The following is a 26,588-nucleotide window of genomic DNA, read 5'->3' on the forward strand; positions in this document are numbered from 1 at the left end:
TGCAGTCCTTACCTGCCGGACACAGAAAGCCTGCCGTATTAGCAAAAGGTGCTCCATGTGCTTCCACGGAGAAGGTGTGACTAGCAGTGGCTACTACAAACATGTGTCTCCAGGCAGTTTCTGCAAATCTTTGTGGTCTAGGACAGATGAGCATCAATGATAGATGAAGGGAAGGGTCTCTTCCTGCTGGGAAAGGAGGTGGACCAGAAGAAGGCAGCCTTTATATTTACTGGGCAGATCTGGCTGCTCTGTCCACCTGGGCACAGGTGTGCTAAGCCTGGTCTTGGCCTAAGTCACCAGCACACAGCCCTAGGACCTGATTTTGGAAAATGAAAGATCTGGCGTCTATCTGAGCATCTATGCCACAGCCCTTCTGAGCTACAGAGATGTGCGCATGACAAGCTGGAATTCCAGTATCCAGTACCACACATACGTGCACATGCACACATGTGTGCAATGAAAACGCATGGCACACACATCCAGAATTCTCTGTGGCTCCCAGGACCCTCAGGCATCTTCCATGGGCAGCTTTCACTCTCCTCCATGCCTACCTGGAGATCAGCTTTGCACTTCTGAGAGTATCTTAAGATGGAACTGGCCCCTTATCAGAGTCTATGCAGGCGAATTGGAAGGGAGCGACATTGTTTGCTGCTCAATAAAACTCAAGCCAAGTTTATCCCGTTGTTGCTCCTGTTCCTCCTCCCCTAGTCTCTCTTCCTGACAATGCTTTTGCTAGGTCTCTGCATCCCATGGCCCCACCCTCTCCTGCCATCTGCCCTCCTACCTCAAGCCTGGTCATCTTGCCAAAGACCACACTGATGGAGAATAAAGTGTTCACCGGGATTCCAGTGCCAGGCAGGGTGGCCTCTCCATCTCCTGCCTTTCCCACCATCCATGCAAGTATGTTTCCCAGCCTCCACAAACACCATGCAGCTTCCTACCTCCTTCGCCTGCTGGTCCCTCTGCCCAGTGGTCTCATTCCACCTTTTCTTTTCTTTCTTTTTTTTTTTTTTTTTTCTTTTTTTGAAACAGAGTCTCGCACCGTCACACAGGCTGGAGTGCAACAGCATGATCTTGGCTCACTGCAACCTCTGCCTCCTGCGTTCAAGTGATTCTCCTGCCTCCACGTCCTGGGTAGCTGGGATTACAGGCATGCACCACGACACCCAGCTAATTTTGTATTTTTAGTACAGAGAGGGTTTCACCATGTTGGCCAGGATAGTCTTGAGCCCCTGACCTCAGGTCATCCGCCTGCCTCAGCCTCCCAAAGTGCTGGGATTACAGGCGTGAGCCGCTCCACGTGATTTTTATATATCATGCTGAACTATCTTTAGACTTTCTTTCTCTTTTATTTTTCTTTGGAAATGTGTTCATATATCCTGAATTAACTTCATTTATTCATTTTATTGAATAGCTATGTTAACGATCATAATTCTTAAGACAATGGACTGAATGCTTTCTAGGTACAATACAGACTGGACACAAAAATAGAGGACAGGATTCTCACTTAAAATTCCAAGCCCGGCACAGTGGCTCACACCTGTAATCCCAGGACTTTGGGAGGTTGAGGCAGGCGGACCACCTGAGGTTAGGAGTTCAAGACCAGCCTGACCAACACGGTAAAACCCAGTTGCTACTAAAAATACAAAAATTAGCTGAGCGTGGTGGTGCACGCCTGTAGACCCAGCTACTCAGGAGGCTGAGGCATGACAATTGCTTGAACCTGGGAGGTGCAGGTTGCAGTGAGCTAAGATCACGCCCATGCACTCCAGCCTGGGAAACAGAACAAGACTCCATCTCAAAAAACAACAAAATTCGAAAGGAAATATTCGATAGAGCTCAGAGACTGGTGGAAGTGACAGACATAGAATTTAGTAACTAGTAAAGCAAAGGAAATGATACTCGCGGTGCAGATGAAAGGGCTGCAGAGAGATCATAGCTAGAGAGAAATACGTGTTCAACAAATGAATGATTGGATTCATAAGTACTGCTGCTGCCTTCTGTAAGATAACGAGCCCCATTCCTTTCTGCTGTCTCTCTTCTCCACGCCCCTCAGTTCCTGCACCCTGCATTTATCTGGTAGTTACACACGCCTGCTTGGAACACTGCTGAGCTGGATGCCAACCACACTTCTCCCCTTGTTACACTCCCTGAGTCAAGTGGACTTGCACCTGGTCTTACCTGGCCTTTTCTGAAGCCGCCCAAGCTTGAGGGTAACACATTCACTTGGGAAATAGAAGTATGCCTGGATAATTCTCAGCCATGACACTGACGTATCCTGTGGCTTTCTGGAAGGAAGAAATGATGTCTTTCTCCTCTCACCACCCTCCAGGACAGCTGGCAGAACGTGTGGTTACAAAATGAATGAATGTGAGAAGGGAGAAATTAATTGGCCAGTTCTTACCGATCAAACCTTTTACCTAATCCATGCAAGAGACTGGGAAAAATAGGCATGAGATCATTTACTGGAGCCCAGAGAATCTTCCAACTTCCTTCCAGGCAAAGGTTTCAATCTCGTCTGGCAGAGGGTTTTTAAAAATATGTGTTGTTCAGAACATCCATCCATTCTCCCTCCGCCCAGGGAGACATGTGGGAGTATATCCAAATCCTGTTTAGAGAAAGCTGCTTTAAAATCTATATGGCTATTCTGAAGTTTCCTAGTGACTCACTAAGTGAGGAGACATTTTGGAAATCACAATCTCAAGCCATATTGATTTTAGTAACTGCGCTGGACTTGTGTCTTGTGGGTGATTAATGGCATCCTGGTTAAATCTCACAGTTTATCCACGACTCTAAGAAACACCATAGTCAAAGCATAGCAGATGCCGATGGCTGGAAGTAATGGCACATCAGCCGTCCAGAGTTTCTGAGGATGCAATTTCCAGATTCGATCTTGGATCCCAAAGGAAAGAACAAGCAGAAATGATGATATGAAGATTGTCTTCTTTAGAAACCAAGGGAAACAGGAAATGTACAGACTGGTAGAAAATAAGAGAGAAGACGCCTGAAGTAGAAATTCCTGATGAGCATCCTCACACGGCATTTCTATTTTTATAATTAGATCAGATCATGCCATGCCCCTGCTTAAAGCCCTCCAAAGGCTTCTCCCTTGAGCTAAGAATAAAATGCTGCTTCCATGCCCTGGCAGGGAAGGAATGCATGCCCTGGACCTGTCTTTCTCTTCTCCTCTCACCAGCTCCGGCCTCCCTGGATGGCATCTAGTTCCCAGAGCAGGGACACATGCTGTCTCCACAGGGACCTTTCACGAGCGGCTTCCTCTGAGATAAGAATTCATCACCCAAACCTGTTCCCCACAGCTCCTCGTTCCTGTCATTCACACCTGCAGTGGTCCCCATGCAGCACACTTACGACACCATATACAACTTCCTGCATAACGTTCATCACAGGCTCAGGTTTTCTGTTTTTGTTTACTTGGGAGTGAGATGGTTCCATGTCTATCTCCCTACTGCAGTGTGTAAGTGCCATGGAAAAAAGGTTATTCCCTGTACTGATCGCCACCAACTTCTCTAAACGTACAGCAGCTCCTGGCAAGGAACTGACAGTCAGTGAATACTGTTTGATTAAATGCTGGAACACTCCATTACCCTACTTCCCTCTTGAAGTCTTATATAGAAGTGATGTCTAATCTAATAGGAAAGACAACCACCACATCACTGAAAATGTTAAAATGCTGGCTAGAAGGACATTCCAAAGGTCTGTAATTCATATACATACATACATATATATATATAAAGCTACACAGTAAAATCAAGGTAAGGTGCACTAAAACAGCAGGGGAAACACTGGCCCTCTCCCGAGGATGTTATGGAGCGAGTGTCTGTGTGCTCCAAAGTTCCTATATTGAAGTGCTAACCCCCAGTATAATGGTAGTAGCAGGTCGTGCTTTGGGGAGGTGATTAGGTTTTGAGACAGTGATGTGAGTGGGGCCCCCATGATGAAATTAGTACCCTACAAGAAGAAAAGACTGGAGCCCTCTCTCTTGCCATCATGTGAAGACACAGCCAGAAGGCGGCTGTCTGCAAACCAGGAAGAGAGCTCCCGTCAGAAACTGACTATGCTGGTGCCCTGACCTTGAACTTCCCGGCCTCGGAACTGCAAGAAATAAAGGTCTGTTGTTTAGGCTGCCTAGTCCACGGTATTTTCATTATGGTCGCCTGAGCTAAGACATGTGAACTTTGACATCCCTACATGACTGTAAAGGAGCCCCTGGGGTGGCTTCCAGCTCTGAGCAATGGCGACAAGAAGCAGAATATCAATGTTGGCCAGGATTACGTTTATCCCAGATGGCTCAGGAGATTCTACCGAGCGTGTTGTGTGCTCTGAGTACACAGAAACCAAGCATGACCCTGGGAGGCTGTAATTGTTTTCTTGCCAGGTCAAACACAGGAAGTCTAGCGATGAAGCATGAAAGCAGTTGTCTTGGAGGTAGGAATCTTGAGTTAGAGCAGAGATGCTGCTGTGGGTGACAGGCTGTATGGGCAGAATGGGAAGAAATGCGGAGCATCCATGGCACAGGGTTGGCAGGCAGGGCTGCTCTGGAAGAAAAGTACCTGCCCAGTCTTGGGCTGATCTCAAGTTACTCCTGCAAGTTCCTGTTTTCTTCAGGGAACCCTATGCACCTGCAGAGGACAACATGTATACCAACACCCTTCCTGCATTCTGAAGTAGGCCCTAAGATCTAGAGCAAGCTACTCAGGAGGCAGGCGAGAGAGTGTAGAAGGGCGATTTCTGTACCTCTTGGAAGCCAGGGCTACTGCAATCAACTTCTCCACTCCAGCTCTGGAATTAAGAGGTGCTACTGCCGATCCCACCAACACATACCAAGGACTGCTCCATCCTCCAAAAAAGTGTGACTCAGTGCTAATCTTTGTCTGCTACTAATCATGGTAGATTCAGACTGAGAAAGGAAAATAAAATCTCAGGACTCCAAACTCACTATGCCAAAGGGGAAAGTTAAGCTTGGGAACTGAATCATGCAAAAACTGCCCTTTTAAAATTCCTAAACAGAGAGCTGCAAGATGGAAGGTTACATATCTCCCCAAATGGTCTCCTTCACCCTGACAACACAAATTAAAAGCTTACCTTCACAGGTACAGGACAAATACGAGACTAGAAATCATCCCTCTGTCCACCCAGAGCCAAATGCGTATTCAACTTCTTCCGCTACTATATGTTTTTCTTATGTAAAATGCAGTTGACTGATTGCAAGATAAATCCATGATTGGCTGTTCCTCTATCCCCTCCCTTCCTATGTATACAACACATGGGTCCACTGAGTGCTGATCAAAGTCTCATGAGAAAGTGATTACTTCTCTCACTACCTACCCTCCCTTTCTTTCTCTTTCCTCCTTCCCATCCTGCCACTCTTTCCCCTTCAAATATTGAAGTCCTCAAAACCCTCTTTGGAAAAAGCACAGGTCCCAGATCCTACTGTAATTTTTTGTCTTTTTATCCAGGGGCATTCTCACCCTTGACAAATAAACCTCTAAATTGATTGAGACCTGTCTCAGATACTTCGTGGTTTACATGAGCAAACACTACATTCCTCAATTATCTGAAGGAGGAAGGTGATAGCTTTCCTCTCCCCATAGGGAAAGCAATGGAGATTTAAAAAAAGATGAGCCAATTTAAAGAGGGACTGTATCCACGAATAGGGAGTGGGGGTGCTGTCCAGGGTCCTGTCAGAACCTCAGGGAATGTTCCTTAGATGCACAATGTCGAAAGACGCTATCACTGCATCTGATCAAGTCCTTGACCATGAAGCCCACTCAGAAGAAGCTGAAAGATGGAGAGACACTGGGGTGATGTAGCTTGCTAAGTAATTAACAAGCTTCAGTACAAGACTAGTGATGTAGACGCAGGATTGTCCCCTCCAACCCCCTCCAGCTGCATTCTGCTAGCAGGGATCTCCTGGCAGCTGCACAGCCCAGTGGACTTCCAGGAATGCAATGCCAGCCCCAGCCTCTCCCCAGCTCCTAAGGCACTTCTGTCTCTTTGTATCCTTTGCAAACCAACCGTGGAGTGATGTATTAGTCTGTTCTCACACTGCTATAAGGACATACCCGAAACTGGGTGAATTATAAAGAAAAAGTTTTAATGGACTCACAGTTCCACATGGCTGGACTCACAATCATGGCAAAAGGTGAGGGGAAGCAAAGGCACATCTTACATGGCAGAAGACAAGAGAGAATGAGAGCCAAGTGTAAAGGGAAACCCCTTATAAAACCATCAGATCTCATGAGATTTACACACTGTCAGGAGAACAGTATGGGGGAAACTTCCTCCATGATTCAATTACCTCCCACTGGGTCCCTCCCACAACATGTGGGGATTATGGGAGCTACAATTCAAGATGAGATCTGGGTGGCGACACAGCCAAAGCATATCAGGTTGTCAGGCTCTGGTGAGGGAAGTCTCACTGCCAAACTGAAACTGATCAAAGCAAGACAGTAATTTTGGCAACTGCAAACCAAGGAGTTTGAATGTATACCTTAGAGAAAGGAAGCCATTGGAGACAGAACCAGGCTGAGCAAGGCACTAGATTAGAACACATTTCAGAAACATTAACTGGATTTCCAGTGACATGATGGACAGACGTGGAGGTCATGGGGTCAGTTAGGAGATTTTTACCAAAAGAGATGGATGACAAGATGGGCATCGGATGAGGATGGGCTGGAGAAGAGAAGACAGATGGTAGCGATTTACAGTGGCAGATCCATCAGGTCCCAGTGTCTGTATCTCAAGGAAGGCACTGGGACAGCAATGCCCCAGGTCCTGGCAAGGGCCCTCCACACCCCCGTGTTTATGAGCTCAATAGGTTCTTATCCTTCACCTGGCTAGCGTCTACCTCTTTAGGCCAATGCCATCCTTGATCATTCCCAGCTGGGCTAGGGTCCACCCTCATGTGCTCCCATAATGCCCCTTAGAGGAATAGCACCTACCCCATCCTGCAGGTTTTTCTTGATGGCGTTGTGTTTTGAGACAGGGTCTTGCTCTGTCCCCTAGGCTGGAGTATAGTAGCATGATCACAGCTCACTACATCCTTGACCTCCTAGGCTCAAGAGATCCTCCTGATTCAGCCTCCTGAATTGCTAGGACTACAAATACATGCCACCATGCCCGGCTAAATTTTTAAATTTTGTTTTTGTAGAGACAGTCTTGCTGTATTGCCCAGGCTGTTCTCAAACTCCTGGCCTCAGGTGATCCTCCTGCCTCAGCCTCCCAAATTGTTGCAATGACAGGCATAAGCCACCATGCCCCCAGCCCTGTGTTGTGGATTCTTGTATTTGACTCAGCTGTTTTCACAAGCAGATGTTACACTCTACAGAGCAGTAGTGCCAACTGTCTCGGTCATCACTGAACCCCCAGTCTCAGGATACAGAAAGCCTTTCTTCCATGTCAATATCTCTTACTAAATTTTCCTACATGGTTTTTCTTATAGGAAGAGTCAACTAGTACCTTAGTGGATTAAAAAAAAAATATATATATATATAGCCAAGGGGCCAGGCGTGGTGGCTCACACCTGTAGTCTCAGCACTTTGGGAGGCAGAAGGGGGCAGATCACTTGAGGCCAGGAGTTTGAAACCAGCCTGGCCAGCATAGTGAAACCCCATCTCTACTAAAAATAAAAAAAATTAGACAGATGTGGTGGTACACGCCTGTGATTCCACTTACCCAGGAGGCTGAGACAGGAGAATCACTTAACCTGGGAAGTGGAGGTTGCAGTGAGCCAAGATTGTACCACTGCACTCCAGCCTGGGTGACAGAGCAAGACTCCGAAAAAAAAAAAAAAGAAAGAAAAGAAAAGAAAAAACTAGGGAAGATTGGCTATGAGTTCATAATTGTTCAAGCTGGGTGTTAGATGCAGGGAAATTTCTTATATTTTTCTCTCTACTTTTGTATATGTGTAAATTTTCCGTAATAAAAAGCTGGAAACGAAAAGAAAGTGAAATTGCCAAGAGAGGAATAAAAGTTGGAATTCAGGGTTCCTTGGCTCCTGGGGAATGGTCCAATCCGTAAACGACAGCTCAGCCTTTAGTTACAACAACCATCCCCGAAAAACAACACAAACAGCTTAATCAACCCAAGAACATAGAAAAGGCTGTTTGTGAAACGTAATTGCCATTTTAATGTGTTTTAATTGCATAGAAATGCTATTTAATGTAGTGTTTCAGTTTCCATTTGCCATTTTGGGAAATTGCAGCGCTCAGAAAAGAGGAGGCCAGGCTGGATCTAAAGGAATCTTGGCCCATTTGACAATCATGAAATATTTCCCTTGACAGCAGACCTGGGCCTCAGGCCTGATTCTCCTCATTCTCCCTTCCACCACTGCCTTCCCTCGATGTACAAGGAGCCCAGTTTGTGCCTGCTTGTCAGACCAGAGAGAGGAAACAATGCCTAGAGCAGTACCTGGGCACAGTTCATCACCGGAGTAACTGGGGCACAGCATAAGTGGGCCACTTCCCAGGGGGTGGAGCAGAGAACCCTGAAAAACACCCCCAGCCTCAATGGCCTCTCATGTTCATCTCTGAAGGTGCCTCCGAGGAGCGAAACAGTAAGAGCTGAGAAACAAACTTGCCCTCCTGAACATTTTTGCTCATGGCCCAAGCTGATTGAAGCATTTTTTTCAAAGAACATCTCCCCAAAACGATGGTGGAGAATCTGGAGGTCTTTTATGAGTCAGAGACAGCTAGGCTTTCCTAAGGAGCTGGAAGTCAGGGCTTGTTCACCTAGATAGAAGAACAGCTACCCTGGGCTACTTCTCACCGTCATGTGTCATGACTCAGAGAGCAAAGAAGGGTAACTTCCATGATGTTTGAAGGCTGTAACCCAGGGTCAGGTGCAGTGGCTCATGCCTGTAATCCCAGTACTTTGGGAGGAGTGAGGCAGGCGGATCACTTGAGGTCAGGAGTTCGAGACCAGCCTGGGCAACATGGTGAAACCCTGTCTCTACTAAAAATACAAAATTAGCTGGGTGTGGTGGCGCACACCTGTAGTACCAGCTATTCAGGAGGCTTAGGCAGGAGAATTGCTTGAACCTGGAGGGTGGAGGTTGCAGTGAGTCAAGATTGCACCACTGCACTCCAGCCTGGGAAACAAGAGTGAAGCTCTGTCTGAAAAAAGAAAAAAAAAATCTAGAACCCAAATTAACTAAATTAGCTGTACATTGACATAAGGTTAGTGTTGAGGCTTTACTGCAGATAAAAGGAAAATATCCTTTTCATCCTGGCAGATGGGACTTGTGTCCTAAGAGTACTGTGGGACATGGCAGTTACTTCCAGAAATGTCTAGTAGAGGCACAACTCTGGGATATATGACAAGAGAAGGGGCCCCTGGGTGATCTAAGCAACAGTATCAGAGGTGTCTATTGTGGGTGGTATGCAGGACTGCCACCTAAGGTTGTGCAGGTTGTGCACTGCCCAACTCTAGAGGGCACCGTGGTAGATTTATATATTAATGATGGTGGTTTTCCAGTAGATGGCAGGAAAGGGTCTTGAAAAAGGGTACTTTTACCTAGTTTGCATAAAGTGCTACTCAGGCTAGCAGGGGTGCTAGAGACAGGCCCCATGTCCTAGGATTAGAGTTTAATGGCTGGAGGAGGGTCACATGGATTCTAGGGCTAAAGAGATGAAGTCCTAGGGAAATGGACTAGGTCTCAACAGGAAGTCAGATTAAGCTGCGCCCCTGTGGGAAAGTCTTCAAGGCTTCCCACTGCTTTCATAATAAAATCGCCCAAGGCCACGAGGCTGCTTGCAGGATCTGCTGCTTTCACGCTCTCCCTTAACCTCATTCTGCCCCTCACCCCCATAACCCACACTCCAGGCACCCTGGTTTCCTATCTGATCCTTGCCAAATCCAAGCCCATTCCACTTCCCTGTATGTGCACTTGAACCCACCACTCGAGATGCTCTGTCTTGTCCTACTAAGCTGGGTCAATCTCTCTCTCTCTCTGTTTTTTTCTTAGAGACAGGGTCTTCCTCTGTCACCCAGGCTGGAGTACAGTGGCATGATCATGGCTCACTATGGCCTTGAACGCCCGGGCTCACACGATCCTCCTGCCTCAGCCTCCTGAGTAGCTGGGACTGCTTTGTGCCACCATGCCTGGCTAATTTTATTTTATTTATTTTTATTTTTTGTAGAGATGGGGCCTTATTATGTTGCCCAGGCTGATGTGGAACTCCTGGCCTCAAGGGATCCCTCTGCCTCAGCCTCCCAAAGTGCTGGGATTACAGGTGTGAGCCGCTGCATCCAGCGTCCACGGATCCAGCCTCATCTTGCAGGCCTCAGCTCAGGGAGGCCTGCCCTGACCTTCCTCTCCACACCAACATTCCCTTCCCACCTGGGAAGAGGATGAAATCAATAGAATGAAAATGATGAGGACAGACCTTTCATAACAACCTCCCTGGATCTTAGGGAATAAAAAGTCACAGTTTAAGAGAAGGATGCAGAAGAGACCTCTGAATGAGAAGAACAGAGAGGAAGCCTGGTAAGCCAACGCTGTCAGGACTTGGCCCGCACCCCTGAGGTCTCCCCACACCTGTTGAAGCCCTTGGCTTCCAGGACCTCCGTCTGGGTGGATTCTATGTTCTCTTTGTGGTTGTGATCTTGGCTCATGAGTCTGTACTCTGGGGCAGGTTGGAAGAGGCAGGAAATTAGGACCCAGGTGTGAGCCATCTGATGGAGGATTTGGGTGGACAAAAAACTCAGCAAATCTATAGGCAGGCAGTAGATTTGTCGCTGTGTAGGGCTGGGAGGGTTGGAGTTGCTGAGAAACAATGGCTAAGAAGTCTGAGGTTTCTTTCTGAGATTATGAAAATGTTCTAAAATGGATTGTGTTGATGGACACACAATTCTATGAATATTCTAAAAGCCATGAAATTGTGCATTTCAGGGGCCAGGTGCAGTGGCTCACATCTGTAATCCCAACACTTTGGGAAGCCAAAGTGGGAGGATCACTTGAAGCCAGGAGTTTGAGACCAACCTGGGCAACATAGCAAGACTCCATCTCTACAAAATAATAGAAAACATTAGCCAGGCTTGGTGTTGCAGGCCTGTAGCCCCAGCTACTCAGGAGGCTAAGGCAGGAGGATTTCTTGAGCCCAGGCGTTCAAGGTTGCAGTTAGCTATGATTGCACCACTGCACTCCAGCTTGAATGACAAAAAGAAACCCTGTCTAAAGAAACAAAACAAAAATTGTACACTTTAAATGGAGAAATGAATGTGCACTATATCTCAATAAAGCTAATTAAGGAAAACAAAAGCCCCCCAGTGTCCTCTCCTCTCTTGCGGAAATGTCGAAGGATGGTGCACCCTGTTTCTCAGGGGATCCCCGGCAGAGTGAACCCCAGCTGCCCACAGCAGTGACCCGAACTTATTAAGCCTCCATCTCTCTGTTCCCGTGTTCTGCCTCCCTTCCCCTGACAGTGCTCTCTAGGATCAGGTCCCAGAGGAATTGCATGCCCGAATCCTAGCTGCAGGGTCTTTAAGAGCATTTGAAACAAAAATGCAGGCTCTACTTTGAATCCTAGCTCCTGTGACAAACGTCTAAGCTATGTGACTATGGGCAAGTTTAAGGATCAGGAAAGCCAAGCGTTTCCCTAGCTAAATAACAGAGATAATTATACCCACTTGGTCAACATACTTGTGAGAATTAAATGAGATAGCGAATTATAAATACGCAGAACGGGGCTGAGCACAGCTATTAACAGAGATAGGGGTTAGCTTGAGTATAGACTCTCCTCCACTCATGCCTGGTGTTACATCCGCATACACCCAGACTAAGCTGAAAATAGCCTCAGCGGAAAATGCATTTCCTGCGCTTAATCTCCAGAGTAGCCTGGGCTCTCCTACACGTGCTCAGAACACTTACAGTAGCTGGCTGTGGGGCAGAATCATCTAACACAGGATGATTTTACAATAAAGCCTTGCAGAGCTCATGAAATTTATTGAATGTTGTATGGAAAGTGAAAAACAGAAATGGCTGGATGGGTACCCGAAGTACGGATTCTAAGGAACGTGTGCTGCTTTCACACCCTTGCGAAGTGGGAAAATCGTAAGTCGAACCATTGTAAGGCAAACAATTGTTAAGTCGGAAACTGTTTTTATGGTGGAGTGGCTGGAAAACAAAGCAGGTGAGAGACTGCACGTAGACACACGGGCACAGGCATACACACACACACACACACACACACACACAGACACGTGCACATCACACACACAGACGTGTGCACATGCACACACACACACAGACGCGTGCACATGCACACACACACAGATGCATACACACACAGACACGTGCACATCACACAGACGCGTGCACACACATAGACACCTGCACACACATACACAGACGTGTGCATACACACACAGACATGTGCATGCACACAAACATGTACACACACACAGACGCATGCACATACACAGACACACACATACAGACACATGCATGCACACACACAAACACATGCACATGCACACACACACAGACATGTGCACACGCACAGGAACATGTGCAGGGTCCCTTCTTGGGAACTTCTGAAGCTCCAGAACCCGGCAAAAGACTGCAAGCAAACTGCAAAGCCAGCAGCCCCACAACAGGGAAGCTCCGGGGTGTGAAGTCTGTCACTGGGGAGGGAACACAGTTTTCTGGAGGGTAGTGAAGTGGGGAGACGGTAAACGCTCTCCAAGGTCCTGCTGCCCCCACAGCCGGGGCATGAAGGCTGGGGACTGGGAGCACCTAGGCTCCTCCGAGCTGCTGCAGGCAAGAGCCTGCCATTCTCTCCTACACCCACAATGATAGCAGCTCCAGTAACACTCTGAGAGTCTGCTAACCAGTCACGGAGGGGATGTGTGTGTTCACTTCTCTAGTTTTTAATGACTGCTCTAGCTTCCAAGGAGCCAGAAAGGCAGGCAAATGCTCTCACTGTTTAGCCAACGGCATCCAGGTTTCTGTCTCTCAAAAGCCAACTGGAAATTATACTGTGTCACAGATACAAACACAAGACCACAAATTTTTGCCTGATGGAATCTGGATGCTGAATGGCTCTAATATTTCCAAGTTGCCAAGGCCTAGATCCAGGATTAGCTGGTTTAACATAATTGCAACAGCCGTGGAAACCTTTTTAAAAATATGCTGATCGATGTCATGCGCTTATGGTGAAGGTTGCATTTATTTCTTGCCTCGCCTGGAGACCAAGTCTCAGGCTCTCCAAACCCCCCCAGGAAACGAAACTAAGCAGAGGAAAGGGGAGGCTCACAGCAATGAGTAGGGGTACTGCAGGCCTGCAGGAAGCCCCTCATTCCAGCAGCCCAGCCTCCATCTCATTACGACAAAGAAACTCAGCACAATTAGAACGAGGGGGCTTAATTTCTCCAGGGTGGACTAGCGCAGCTTAAAATACTTAATATTTTGTTTTATCTTCATTGACTTGTCTAATAATGCAGAAAATATCCTCCTCGGGCATTGAACAAAGGAGATTATCCTGTCACACAAGCTTAACAAAGCTGGTGAGCTGCATGCTGATCCGAGGCCTAGAGAACCTGAAATCCCCCTGCTTAAAACAATTAGGCTTATTGTTTGAGGGAGAAGCTTCCTTCTCCTTCTTCACTCTGCATGCAACCGCCTCCCAGCTCCTTCCCAGCTCAGGGCAAGTGAAGTGTTCTAGATCAGTCTTTACCTGACAGGTAATAAATAGGTAATCAGAAGATGCAAATTCCTGCTGCATTAAAGGAACACGGCTCACAGATTAACCAACACATTGGCGCAGGGCCCAGTGGTAGCCATAGACATGAGCAGGTTTAATTTTCTTGGTGTGCCAAGGCCGGACGAAAAAATTCAGACTCGGGGAGTCAAAGGGGACCCCGGGTGAGTGCTGACCACCAGGCAGCTGTTCCAGCAGAACTATCGCCCAATTATTCTGGACCTGTGACAAGGTTTTCTCCAGAAATCACCTAGATTGTATATATAAACACCAAGTGCTTCCCTCATCTTAGCTCAATTTAACTTCCGTCATATATAAGAAAATAAATTGCCAAATAACTTCAGGCTCAAAACTGTATGTCAAGGCGGGAGAGGGAGGGAGCAAGCTGGAGACTTAGCAGTGGACCTTCTTATTGAATGTGCCTTTTATTTTATTTACTTATTTGTTTATTTAGAGTCAGGATTTTTCACTCTGTCATCCAGGCTGGAGTGCAGTGGCATACCTTGTGGCTCCCTGCAGCCTCAACCTCCTGGGCTCCAGCGATCCTCTTATCTCAGCTTCCAAGTAGTTGGGAGTACAGGTGTGTATCACTATGCCCAGCTAATTTTTAGTCATTTTGTAAATATGGGGTCCCACTATGTTGTCTAGCCTAGTCTGCAACTCCTGGCCTCCAGCGATCATCCCACCTAGGCCTCCCAAAGCACTGGGATTATAGGCGTGAGCCTTTGCACCTGGCCTGAATGTGCTTTTAAAATCCTCCCTTTGAACTTACAACTGTTAGGCTGGTGCAAAAATCATTGCGGTATTGCCATTTCTTTCAATGGCAATTACTTTGTCACCAACCTAATAGATGGGAAGAATAAGTTCTAGTGTTCTGTAGCACTGGCAGATGACTAAAGTGAACAATAATATATCGTCTGAAATAGCTGGAAGAAAATATTGAACGTACCAGCACAACACAAAGAAATGACAAACGTTTGAGATGATAGATATGCTAATTATCCTGATTTGATCCCTATATGTGGTATGTATTAAAACCTCTCTACGCACCCCATACATATGTACAATTATTATTTGTCAATTAAAACACAAAATTAAATTTAAAAATTTAACATTCTTAAGGCCAGGTAGGGTGGCTCATGCCTGTAATCCCAGCACTTTGGGAGGCCCAAGGTGGGCAGATCAGCTGAGGTTAGGAGTTTAAGACCAGCCTGACGAACATGGTGAAACCCCATCTCTAATAAAAATACAAAAATAGGCAGGCATGATGGTGGGTGCCTGTAATTCCAGCTACAAGGGAGGCTGAGGCAGGAGAATCTCTTGAACCTGGGAGTCAGAGGCTACAGTGAGCCAAGACTGCACCACTGCACTCTAGCCTGGGCAAGAGAGTGAGACTCCATCTCAAAAAATAATAATAATAAAACAAATAAATAAATATTCCTTCTATGCCCCAGATAGTGTTCTCCTGTCTGTAAAATTGTGAATTTTAATTTTATTTTTTATGGATACATAATATTTGCAAATATATATGGAGTACTGGTGATATTTTGTTACATGCATAGAAGGCGTAATGGTCAGAGCTACCACACCCCTCAACGATCCCACTACTACTGGCTGTCTATCCAAAGGAAAAGAAATCCGTGTATCAAAGAAATACTTCTCCCTTGGTTTGGATTCTTGGTTTTGCTGTAGCCAAACCAAGAAGCACAGGAAGAAATGAACACAATAGTGCCTGTGGCTTCTGAACCTCAAGTGTATATGAGGCTTATCATGGAGCTAAGAGAAACATTGGGCTGGACAATCAGGGACATAAGTGCTTGGTGCCACAGAAGCAGAAGTAATTACTTCTCTTTCTGTTCTCACTTTTCTTACTAAGTTCTCTGAGGGCAGGCACTTATGAAGAGCCTGCTGAGGGCTTGTGTTGAGGGGAAAATATACTCAAATATTCACATAATTAACAGCAGAATCACTGGAGCTCAACAATGCAGAAGAATTGTGTGGCCTTCCAAATGCACATAACGGGGTGATCTGACCTCTTTGGGAATGCCAGGGAGGTTCTCCAGGAGATCTGACTTCTGTTTTTTGAGACAGAATCTCACTCTTTCACGGTTGGAGTGCAGTGGCAAGATCATGGCTCACTGCAGCGTTGAACTCTCAGGCTCAAGCAATCCTCCCACCTCAGCCTCATAAGTAGCTGAGACAACAAGTGTGTACCACCCCATATGGCTAATGTTTATATTTTTTGTAGAGATGGGGGTCTCAGTATGTTGCTCAGGCTGGTCTTCAACTCTTGGTCTCAAGTCATCCTCCCAGCTCAGCCTCCCAAGGTATTGGAATTATATATAGCATGAGCCACTGTGCCTGGTCCCGGGAAAGCTGACTTCTGAGCGATGAGAAGTAATTCACTGGTGGGAGAGGGAAGGGAAGAGATTAGGCCAGGTGCGGTGGCTCATGCCTGTAACTCCAGCAGTTTGGGAAGCCGAGGCAGGCGGATCACGAGGTCAAGAGTTCAAGACCAGACTGGCCAACACGGCAAAACCATGTCTCTCCTAGAAAATACAAAAATTAACTGGGCATGGTGGCTCATGCGTGTAATCCCAGCTACTTGGGAGGCTGAGGTAGGAGAATTGCTTGAACCGGGACCCAGGAGGAGGTTGCAGTGAGCCAAGATCAGCTCCATCTCAGTGAGCGAGAGTCCATCTCAAAAGAAAAAAAAAAAAAAAGAGAGAGAGAAGAGATGCCCACAGCAGGATTGGCACGTGCAAAGGTCCTGGGACCTGGAGAAGATGTGTCAGAAAGAAGAGGAAGACTACGAGATGGGAGCAAACAAAGTGAGGGGTGAAACGGTTCGAACTGGGGATAAAGAGGAAGAAATGACCAGACCACGCAGGGTTCTGTGGATCGAGTAAGAGATTAGAGTTTGAGCCCCATAAAGCAAGGAGGGGCCACCGTATAATTTAGTGTGTGTGCACAACGGCACGTGGGGCGTGATCCAATTTGCATTTTGTAAAAAGCCCTGGGATTGCAGTGTGGGATATAAGGGGAGAGAGGACAATGGCATGACCTCAGGTAGCTGCAGCACAGGTGCATGGAAGCACAGAGATCTGAGAGCTATTCAGGACATAGCTTTGAGAGTTGATGGGCCACAGAGACAGGGAAGAATTCAGGGTATTTTCCGACGCTGCCCTGAATCCACTGGTCTGGCCCACTAAATAAACTGAAAGAGAGTGAAAAATACCAGACAGCAAATTTGACAAAGGTAATTTGTAAATAGATAAAATATGTAAATAAGTAAACTAGGTAAATAACCTATGTAAATAAGTGAACTATGCAAAATATGTAAATAAGTAAACTATGTAAAAGATGTAAGTAAACTATGTAAATAAATAAATTACCTTTGTCTAATTCGCTCTCTGGTACCTGTCACTCTTGTTTAGTTCATTTATTTACGTATTTATATATTTGACTATCTGTTCTACGTATCTAGAATAAAAGCTCCATGAAGGCAGGAATGTCATCTGTCTCACTAAAACACTCGGTAGAATTACCCCTGGACAATAACCCACTCTCATGAACCCACAGGCAGACCATGTGGAAAGAGGAATACAGCTCTGAAATCTTGGCTACATTGAATTTGAGGTACCTTTGACATTCCCAAGAGGAAATTCCCAGTAAGAAACTGGATCTATGGGTCAGGAGCTCAGAAAAGTGATATAGGCCAGGCATAGTGGCTAATGCCTATAATTCCAAGACTTTGAGAAGCTGAGGTGGGTAGATCGCTTGAGGTCAGTAGTTCAACACCAGCCTGGCCAACATGTCAAAGTTCTGTCTCTACTAAAAATAGAAAAATTAGTCAGGCATGGTGGTGTGCACCTGTAGTCCCAACTGCATGGGAGGCTAAGGCAGGAGAATCGCTTGAACTGGGGAGGCAGAGGTTGCAATGAGCTGAGATCACACCACTGCACTCCAGCCTGGGTGACAGAACAAGCCCTATCTCAGAAAAGTGATGAAAATTATGACTTGTGCACAGAAGTGATCACTGACATGTGATCATATAGGGAACTGCCTAGGAGAGAGTTTGGAGTGAGGAGACGAGGAAGTCTAGGTGTGAGTCGTCCAAGAATTTCAGCATTTAATAGCTGTGGACAGAATGATGGGGAAAAAAGTAGCCCAAGAAGTAAGAAGAATGCTGAAAAAGTCCAGATCAGAGTTGTACAGTAGATACCAAGGAATCGGGTATTTCAAGGTGGGTGATCAACAGTGCAGGGAACTGATGACCAAGAAAGAAGACATTTCAACAGTGTCTGACTTAGCAACAGTGTGTGCCCACTGAGAGCCATTTCGAGTACTCCATGGGACAAAAGGATATCCTGGGGTGAAGGCAGAGGTTGTTTTGATGACTTCATGCTGTGGAACAGATCTCTGTAAACTTAATTTATTAACACAATATATTTGCTCACAAATCTACAACTGCAGTCAAGCTCAGTACGGATGGTTGTCTCTGTTCTACTCAGTCTGAGTTGGGTGACTCCAAGCCTGGGTGCTGGGATCATCTAAAGTATTCTTCACATTGTGGTTGACATTGGGAAGATGGAAACAGTGAGGCTGAGACAGCAGGAGCTCCTTGGGCATCAATTTCTGTGTCTATAGTTCCTGTTCACATGGCGTTCCCAGCATGGCGGCTTTGAGGAAGCTATCCTTCATACGTGTTGGCTCAAGGCTCCCAAGATGCGTGGAGGGAGAGAGAAACTGAGACACATGCACACAACGTATTGCTCAGCACTTCTTCCTGCCATCATGTGAAGAAGGATGTGTCTGACGGATGTGGAAGGATGACCGAAACCCAGAAGGTCGGGCAGCAACACTTCCACCATATTCCGTTGGCTGAGATAACACAGATTCTCCCAATTCTGATGAATCTGACCCCATCTCTCAGTGATGGAAGTGTCAACATCACACGTAAGAAGATGGTGAAGGATGGGATACACCGATGTGATGAACTTTGGAAAAGAATTTGCTGAAAAATGAATGGGCAGTGAGGAATGGACACAGCACAGGTTGTGAAATTTAGTCACAAGGAGCAAGAGAGTAGACGCTGGCAGATATGAGATTAATTTGCTTCTTTTTGCTTTGATTTTAATGCAAGAGGTTGTGTATGTTGAAAGGCTAGTGGTAAAGACTAATTTGAGAGGGAAAGGTTGAATAAACAAGAGAGTTAAGGGATTATCCATAAACAGTGCAAAGTGCCTCCAATGACATGGGATGGAATTTGAGTGCAGCTGAAGGGACTGGCTTAGGAGGAGACAGAGCTCCTCTAGTGAAATGGGAGGGAAGAAAGGCAGGGGAGGGTGGTAATCTTGCTTTTTTTTTTTTTTTTTTTTTTGAGATGGAGTCTCGCCCTATTGCCCAGGCTGGAGTGCAGTGGCATGACCTCGGCTCACTGCAACCTCCCCCTCCCGAGTTTAAGCGATTCTCCTGCCTTAGCCTCCCAAGTAGCTGGAATTATAGGCATATGTCACCACCCCCAGCTACTTTTTTGTGTTTTTAGTAGAAATGGGGTTTCACCATGTTAACCAGGCTGGTCTCGAACTCCTGCATTGTGATCCACCTGCGTCAGCCTCCCAAAGTGCTGGGATTACAGGCGTGAGCCACTGCACCCTGCCAAGAGTGGAAATCTTTCTTCGGTTTGCGTTTGCCACCCTGAGGACACGCAGATTCAAGAGATGGCTCATGCTTCCTCTGTGCAATGGAAGACGCAGTCATTTGTGTGAGAAGGAGGGAGAAGGCAAGACAGATGTTTGGGGACACTATATGACCATAAAAATTTCCTTAACCATAGCCACAGAATGGAGGGCTGGGCTGCTTGGGTTGCTGATCAGAGCCTGTCTGCCCTGCACTAACGGTCCCTATCAACACTCAGGACATGAGTTTTGGCCAGAGAAGACCCATCTAGGGTTGAGGTCTTGCCATTTTTATGCAAAAGAAAGACAGAAGTGGGCAGCCATGATGGTACACGCCTCTAATCCCACCACTTTGGGAGGTTATGGCAGGAGGATTGCTTGAGGCCAGAAGTTTGAGACCAGCCTGGGCAACACAGTAAAACCCCATTTCTACACAAGTTTTTAAAGTTAGCCAGACATGGTGGCACATGCCTGTAGTCCCAGCTACCTGGAAGGCTGAGGCAGGAGGATTGCTTGAGCTCAGGAGTTTGAGGCTCCAGTGAGCTATGATCACACCGCTACATCCCAGCATGAATGACAGAAAAAGACCCTGTCTCAAAAAATTAAACTAGGCTGGGTGTGGTCACTATGCCTGTAATCCCAGCACTTTGGAAGGCTGAGGTGGGTGAATCATTTGAGGTCAGGAGTTCAAGACCAGCCTGCCCAACATGGTGAAACCCCATCTCTACTAAAAATACAAAAATTAGTCGAGCTTGGTGGTACGTGCCTGTAATCCCAGCTACTCAGGAGGCTGAGGCAGGGGAATCGCTTGAATCTGGGAGGCAGAAGCTGCAGTGAGTTGAGATCACACCACTGCACTCCAGCCTAAACAATGGAGTGAAAAAAAATTAAACTAAGAAGACAGTGGAACAAGAGCATTGAGCACAGCAACGATTGAAATGATGGTGACAGCCCCCATTATTCAATTACCTCCTACTGGGTCCCTCCTGGGACATGTGGGAATTATAGGAACTGCAATTTAAGATAAGATTTGCTGGGGGACACAGCCAAACTAGATTGATACAATAAAGGGGGGGAAGGCAGGACAGAGGTTGAGGGGAGTGGCTCAACTGCAGCACTCACTATGATGGTCGGAATTGCCTTAACCATTGCCACAGGGTGAAGGGCCACTTGGAGTTGGTGATCAAAGCCCATCTTCCCTGCTGGGAGGGTCCCTGGAATCTAAACTAGACAAGGGGAAAGTGAGGAAAGGAGAGAGCCCTGGAAGAAACAGTAGTAATTATGCTGCAGGTTCTGATGCCAGCAAAGGATATTTGGAGGAGAGCCGGTGGGACAAGCAAGGAAGGGGCAGGGAATGAGTGTCTGATTTACTGTTTTATAGGTAATGCCAAGCTCTGGAGGTGTGGCCATAAGATTGGGTGGCTGAGGACAAGTACAGGAGGCCGACGGAGAGGAGGAAGTTACAACCTGGAAAGGCCAGTGTGCTAGAAGGAACATCCCTGTAGACACTAAAGTCACTCATGATGGTGGGAGGTGGAGGATCAAGGAGGACCAGGATGAGGGTCTGCCTCAGCTGACTTCAAAATTATTGTGCAGTCAACAAACAGTGGTCTCCTGAATAAATCAGAGAGTCTTTACTGAGCATCTGCTGCTTTCGGAGCCCTCTACTAAACGCTATCAGAGGACAGAAATATACAAAATAGATATTAATAGACATTCAAGACTGTAATAAGGGAGACAGGGTAAAGCAGTGCAATGAATTGTCAATAATTGCTCTAGGAAATTCACAGGCCAAAGCAATCAATTGGGATGGATGAGTGCATTAGTCCATTCTTACGCTGCTATAAAGGACTGCCTGAGACTGGGTAATTTATAAAGGAAAGAGGTTTAATTGACTCACAGCTCTGTATGGCTGGGAAGGCCTCAGGAAACTTACAATGAGTGTGGAAGGGAAAACAAACACGTCCTTCTTCACATGATGGCAGGAAGGAGAGGTGTCAAGCAAAAAAGGGAAAAGCATCTTATAAAACCATCAGATCTCGTGAGTACTATCATGAGAACAGCAGCATGGGGGTGACTGCCCCCATTATTCAATCACCTCCCACTGGGTCCCTCCTGGGACACATGGGGATTATAGGAACTAGAATTTAAGATGAGATTTGCAGGGGGACACGGCCAAACCATGTCACTGAGTCAGGGTTGGCTTGACAGAGGAAGAATGTGGATTAGAAATGCCTCGGGAGGAGCAGATAAAATGTGGATAGATGGAGAGAATTTGTGAGTGCATTTCAGGCAGATGGAGGGCAGAGGAAACAGCCTTCTTTGCAAGGCATTCTGAGTGTAAGGAAGGTTTTCCCTGGAATCTTTGGAGCCCTCATTATAAAATGATTGCATCATTAATTAAAATGCTGCTATATATGGTATTTCCTCTCACTGTGATCTGGGCCTACACTTCACTGTACCATGTTCAAGTTATACTGAGTCTCTCCCACTTGCAATAATGTCTATAAATCAACATCACCTGAGATGAGAAATACTTTTTGTAGAGATGGAGGGGGGTGGTCTCACTATGTTGCTCAGGCTGGTCTGGAACTCCTGGAGTCAAGTGATCTGGGCCTCCCACCTCAGCTTCCCAAAGTGCTGGGATTTGGAAATGTTATTGGTACATGCAAAATACCAGTAAATGACGATTCTACTCCACTCCCCACCCCTGTCCCAACTGGGGCCTCGTTGCAGTTAAGAAAATTCATATTCAGTTAAGGGGATGATGGTCTGAGAATGAAATGCCATTCAATTACATGGCAGTTAGCTTGGACATGAGGTATGGAGATTAAAAAAAAAAAATGCTTCACTGTCCTTCTGCCTTCAGATCATCCAAAGAAAATACTTCTGCTTAAAGAGTTGCTATGGAGATTCACAAAATATTCCAATGTCCTGCAGGTCATCCTTACAGGTGAGTTGGCACAGTGCACATTTCAAAGAAAATATCAACAGATGCTTTTAGCATCAAATGTCACCATGTCCTCAAAGGTAGCTTAACTCAGAGCTTCTACATTTTAACAAAACCACAGAATCTCAGAGTTAGGAAGGACCTCAAATGTCATCTATTTCAACCCTATTCATCTCTTTGATGGAGTTATCTGGCTTCTGCAAGAACATTCATCTCCAGGGTTTTCAGAGGCAGCCCAATCACTCTTAGTGTGATGCTTCGCAGACACACCAAAGGGTCCTCTACCCCCAGTCCCCAGTCATATTCAGATCTTCTGATTCCAGGCGTCTTGGCTCTGGGCAAATGTTCATCTCCTCCTTGTACACCTGATTCTCTTTAGTCCTCCCAAACCAGTCAATCTGACATTTTAAATCCTGGCTCAGAAATCCAAATTCCATTCACTAACTCCAACTATGAGGCCAAACATTCACCTCCTGTTTCTTTCCAATATTCCCTTTCTCTCTTTTGTCATTGCATTTTTTTTTCCTTTGAGACAGAGTCTCGCTCTGTTGTGCAGTGGTGCGATCTCAGCTCATTGCAACCCCTGTAGGGTTCAAGTGATGCTCCTGCCTCAGCCTCCCAAGCAGCTGAGATTACAGCTGTGCAGCTCCAAGCCCAGCTAATTTTTATATTTTTAGTAGAGACAGGGTCTCAACATGTTGCCTCAGGTCTCAAACTTCTGATCTCAAGTGATCCGCCCAACTCAGCCTCCCAAAGTGCTGGGATTACAGGCATGAGCTACTGTGCCCAGCCCCTTTTCTCTCTTTTATATCACAAAAGTAACAAATTCATTGTAGCAAATACAATATATTGTTAAAATGGAAGTCACCCATCTTCCCACCTGCCGGAATAACCCCTGCTACCCTATTGCTGTCTTTCATGTCTGAGTTCTCTGCTTGCACAGATAAAAGGCTTGATCCCACATGCATGCACATACACACATTCTTTTTCTATTTTGAAAAACATTCTTTTAAAATCCAATCATGCTGTACTTTCGGTTTTGCAAACTGCCCTTTTCATGGAATAATGGTACATCGTGGATGTTCTTGTTTCCCTAAGTCTCAGCCATCTGTAGGACAAAAAGAGCACCTGGGTTTCCAGTGCTTCCTGTTCCTGCTGGAGCCCCCACAGATGGTGTTCCCAAGCCTTATGGCCTTGCCATTCAATATCAGCAACAACAGCAGGAGTGGGCAGCAGTGGACGTCACTAACCTTGGCAGGCTGCAGGCACCATGTGCTCCAGGAAAATAGCACACTTCCCCACGGGCCTCAGTGAATCCACATTTAATGGACTGTCATGGGCTAAATCCTGAACCCTGAAACCAGATTCATATGTTGACGTCCTGTCCCCCAGTACCCTGGAATGTGACTGTCTTTGGAGAAAGAGCCTTTAAGGAGATAATTAAGTTAAAATGAGGGTATTAGAGTGGGCCTTAATTCAGTGTGCTCACTGTCCTCAGAAGACGACGAGATGGACAGCAACACACCCAGAGGAAAGACTGTGAGGCCCCAGAGAGAAGAGAGCCATCTGGAAGCCAAGGAGAGAGGCCTGAGGAAGAACCAATGCTGCTTGCATCTTCCTCTCAGACTTCTGGCCTTCAAGTCGTGAAAAATAATTTTTCTTGTTTAAACCACTTAATCTATATTATGGCACAGTCTGCACAATGTGTGTTATGGCAGCATTAGCAGATTAGTGAACAGAAGGCTAGCTCAATGCAGATACAAATGTCAAATGACTTTGCGTATCTAGTCCCTGCTCTCAGTTAGAGGATGGGGACCCCCATTTCCCTAGACAAATTTCCTTTCAGATCATTTTCTTCTTTACAGAGAGAGATTCAGGGTCTCGCTGTGTCACAGTGTCATGATCATAGCTCACACTGTAGCCTCAAACTCCTGGGCTCAAGTGAACCTCCTGCCTCAGCCTCCTGAGTAACAGGGACTACAGGTGCATGCCATCACACCTGGTTATTTTTTAAATTTTTTTGTATAGACAAGGTTTCGCTACTTTGCCCAGGCTGGTCTCAAAATCCTGGCTTCAAGCAATCCTGCCTCAGCCTCTCAAAGTGTTGGGATTACAACTCTGAGTGTCCCCACCTTGCCCCATCCAGCCCAGATCATTTTCAGTGATTGACATTTAGGCCGGTTCAATTGAGAACACTGAACTCATTCTGCTTTCACAGCTCTTACCCTTCCCCAGGGCGGCTGGGGCTTAGAATGGGAAAGAGGGTGCTGTCTGTTTCTGCAATGCCTTCCTCCTCATCCTCCATCTATCTCCTCTGCTCCCCTGAGGTTGGGCCTTGGGGAAGAAGGGCAGGAAGAGAGGAAGGCAGAGATTATTTCTATGTCACTGGGCGATGTCTGTGCTGAGGAGTCTCTGTCCTCATTTTGACTTCCTTTGGTTCAACCTATGGCTACTGACCTCACCTACATGTGAGGTCCACCAAACAGGTCCTATACCCTGCTGTTTCTCTGGGGAGATGCTCCCCTCTAATGCCAAAGATGCTTCCCACCCCCACCAGAGTGAGACAGCCATGTCTCCAATTGGCCCATTGATGGGTCGAGCCAGCACACACTCTGGGGCCTGGCTCCAAGCTGCTAGCCCCTTCTGGCACCTAGGCATTGCCATCATTCCCGGGCCCGCCCACTGCAGGGTCCTTCACACTTAAGTCCTGGGAGCTGTTCTCTTCCCTGTGCTACTAAGACAGGGCAACTGAAATGGACTCCCAATATTCTTTGCTTCTCAAGGACATCCTTTACATCTGCCCCTGGTGGCACCTGCCAGTCACTGGACTTCCGATTTTCATCAGTCTCTGGACCAAAATCAGATACTCCTGGAATCCTCTCTTCCCTACTATACAAAGTAAAAACTTCCTCTTCAAAGTTTCCCTTCTTGTTAAACAAGAAGAATATATGCTAGAAAAAGTAGTTTCTTTTAACAACTAACTTTCTTCAAAGCCTTCTTGCTTTCTGCTAGTAACTCTTTGTTAAGCCCTATCCTATGTAGCTGTTAGATATAAAGAAATAAGAACATTCTATGTCCTTGTGCTTTAACCAAGATATTTATGTGCTAGGCATGCTCACAGGCATGTAGTATATTCTATGTCCTTGTACTTTAACCAAGATATTTATGCTATTACTTTTCGAAGTCCTTTCACAAGCAACTTCCTCTCTGTTCCTTATTTAGACTTCCTTTTTTCCTTTGTTCTCCATTGCCTTTACCTGTTTAGAAAATGTTTAAGTTGTTGGCCAATCAAGTTTAGTTTAGATTGTGAAGTCTGGATCCAACCAATGGAGAAAAGATACAGCAGTAAAGACCCAATGCGTAAGGAATGCCTTCCTTCCCTTTGTTCACTATCCTCTTGTGGCAAGATGGCTGATGAGCAGTACCCTTTCTGCAGAAAGTAAAATTGGCTTGCTGAGAAAACTTTTTGTCTGAATGATAATTTTTCATTGCAGTTCCTAAAAACAAGTATTCTGTCTCTAACACCTACCCCGCAATTCCCTATACAATTAGAGAGAGGATGGGACAGTAATCATAATATATAAGAAAAGCATTGTTATTATGTCCAATTCAAGCAGAGGAATGACCAGCCTTTATATGTGACCATCAGGCATTCTCCAGTTACTGGGAATGAGCCAAGGTACAGTGCTCCCATTCCAGGCCAGGTCAGGAGTTCAATCATTAGGGGCCTGGCCTCTGGGGATCAGACTTCAGCCCTGTACTTAAGCCCAGCTCTGCCACCTGCCAGTCCTGGTCATGCTATCTTAACCTCTTTCTGTGTCATCTGTAAAATAAAAATAATAATAATACCTCACCTCCAGGGTTATTTTGATTAATAATATGTTACTAATGCATAGAAAGAGGTTAGTAGCACAATGCCTGTCACATATTAAGTGATTAAAAAAGAAAACCGCTATGGTTGTCATTGTTATTATCACAGAATATGGAGCACAGTGTCTTTGCTGAGCTTCTGATATGGTTTGGCTGTGTCCCCACCCAAATCTCACTTTTTCTTTCTTTCTTGCTTGCTTGCTTGCTTTCTCTTTCTTTCCTTCTTTCTTTCTCTCCTTCCTTCCTTCTTTCTTTCCTCCCTTCCTTTTTCTTTTTCTTTTCTTTCTTTTCCTTTCTTTCTTTCTTTCTTTCTTTCTCTTTCTCTCTCTCTCTCTCTCTCTCTCTCTCTCTCTCTCTCTCCTCTCT

The 26,588-nt window shown here is 46.1% G+C and overlaps 1 protein-coding gene across 2 annotated transcripts in view; it reads right to left on the reverse strand.

The window, feature by feature from the left end:
- Positions 1-26,588, reverse strand: part of GALNT17 (polypeptide N-acetylgalactosaminyltransferase 17) — a 505,206-nt gene that overhangs the window by 142,103 nt on the left and 336,515 nt on the right. The window lies entirely within an intron of this gene.

Source organism: Sapajus apella, unplaced genomic scaffold, assembly GCF_009761245.1.
Source record: "Sapajus apella isolate SASKATOON/1434 unplaced genomic scaffold, GSC_monkey_1.0 scaffold88, whole genome shotgun sequence".
In the NCBI taxonomy this organism is placed as follows: Eukaryota; Metazoa; Chordata; class Mammalia; order Primates; family Cebidae; genus Sapajus; species Sapajus apella.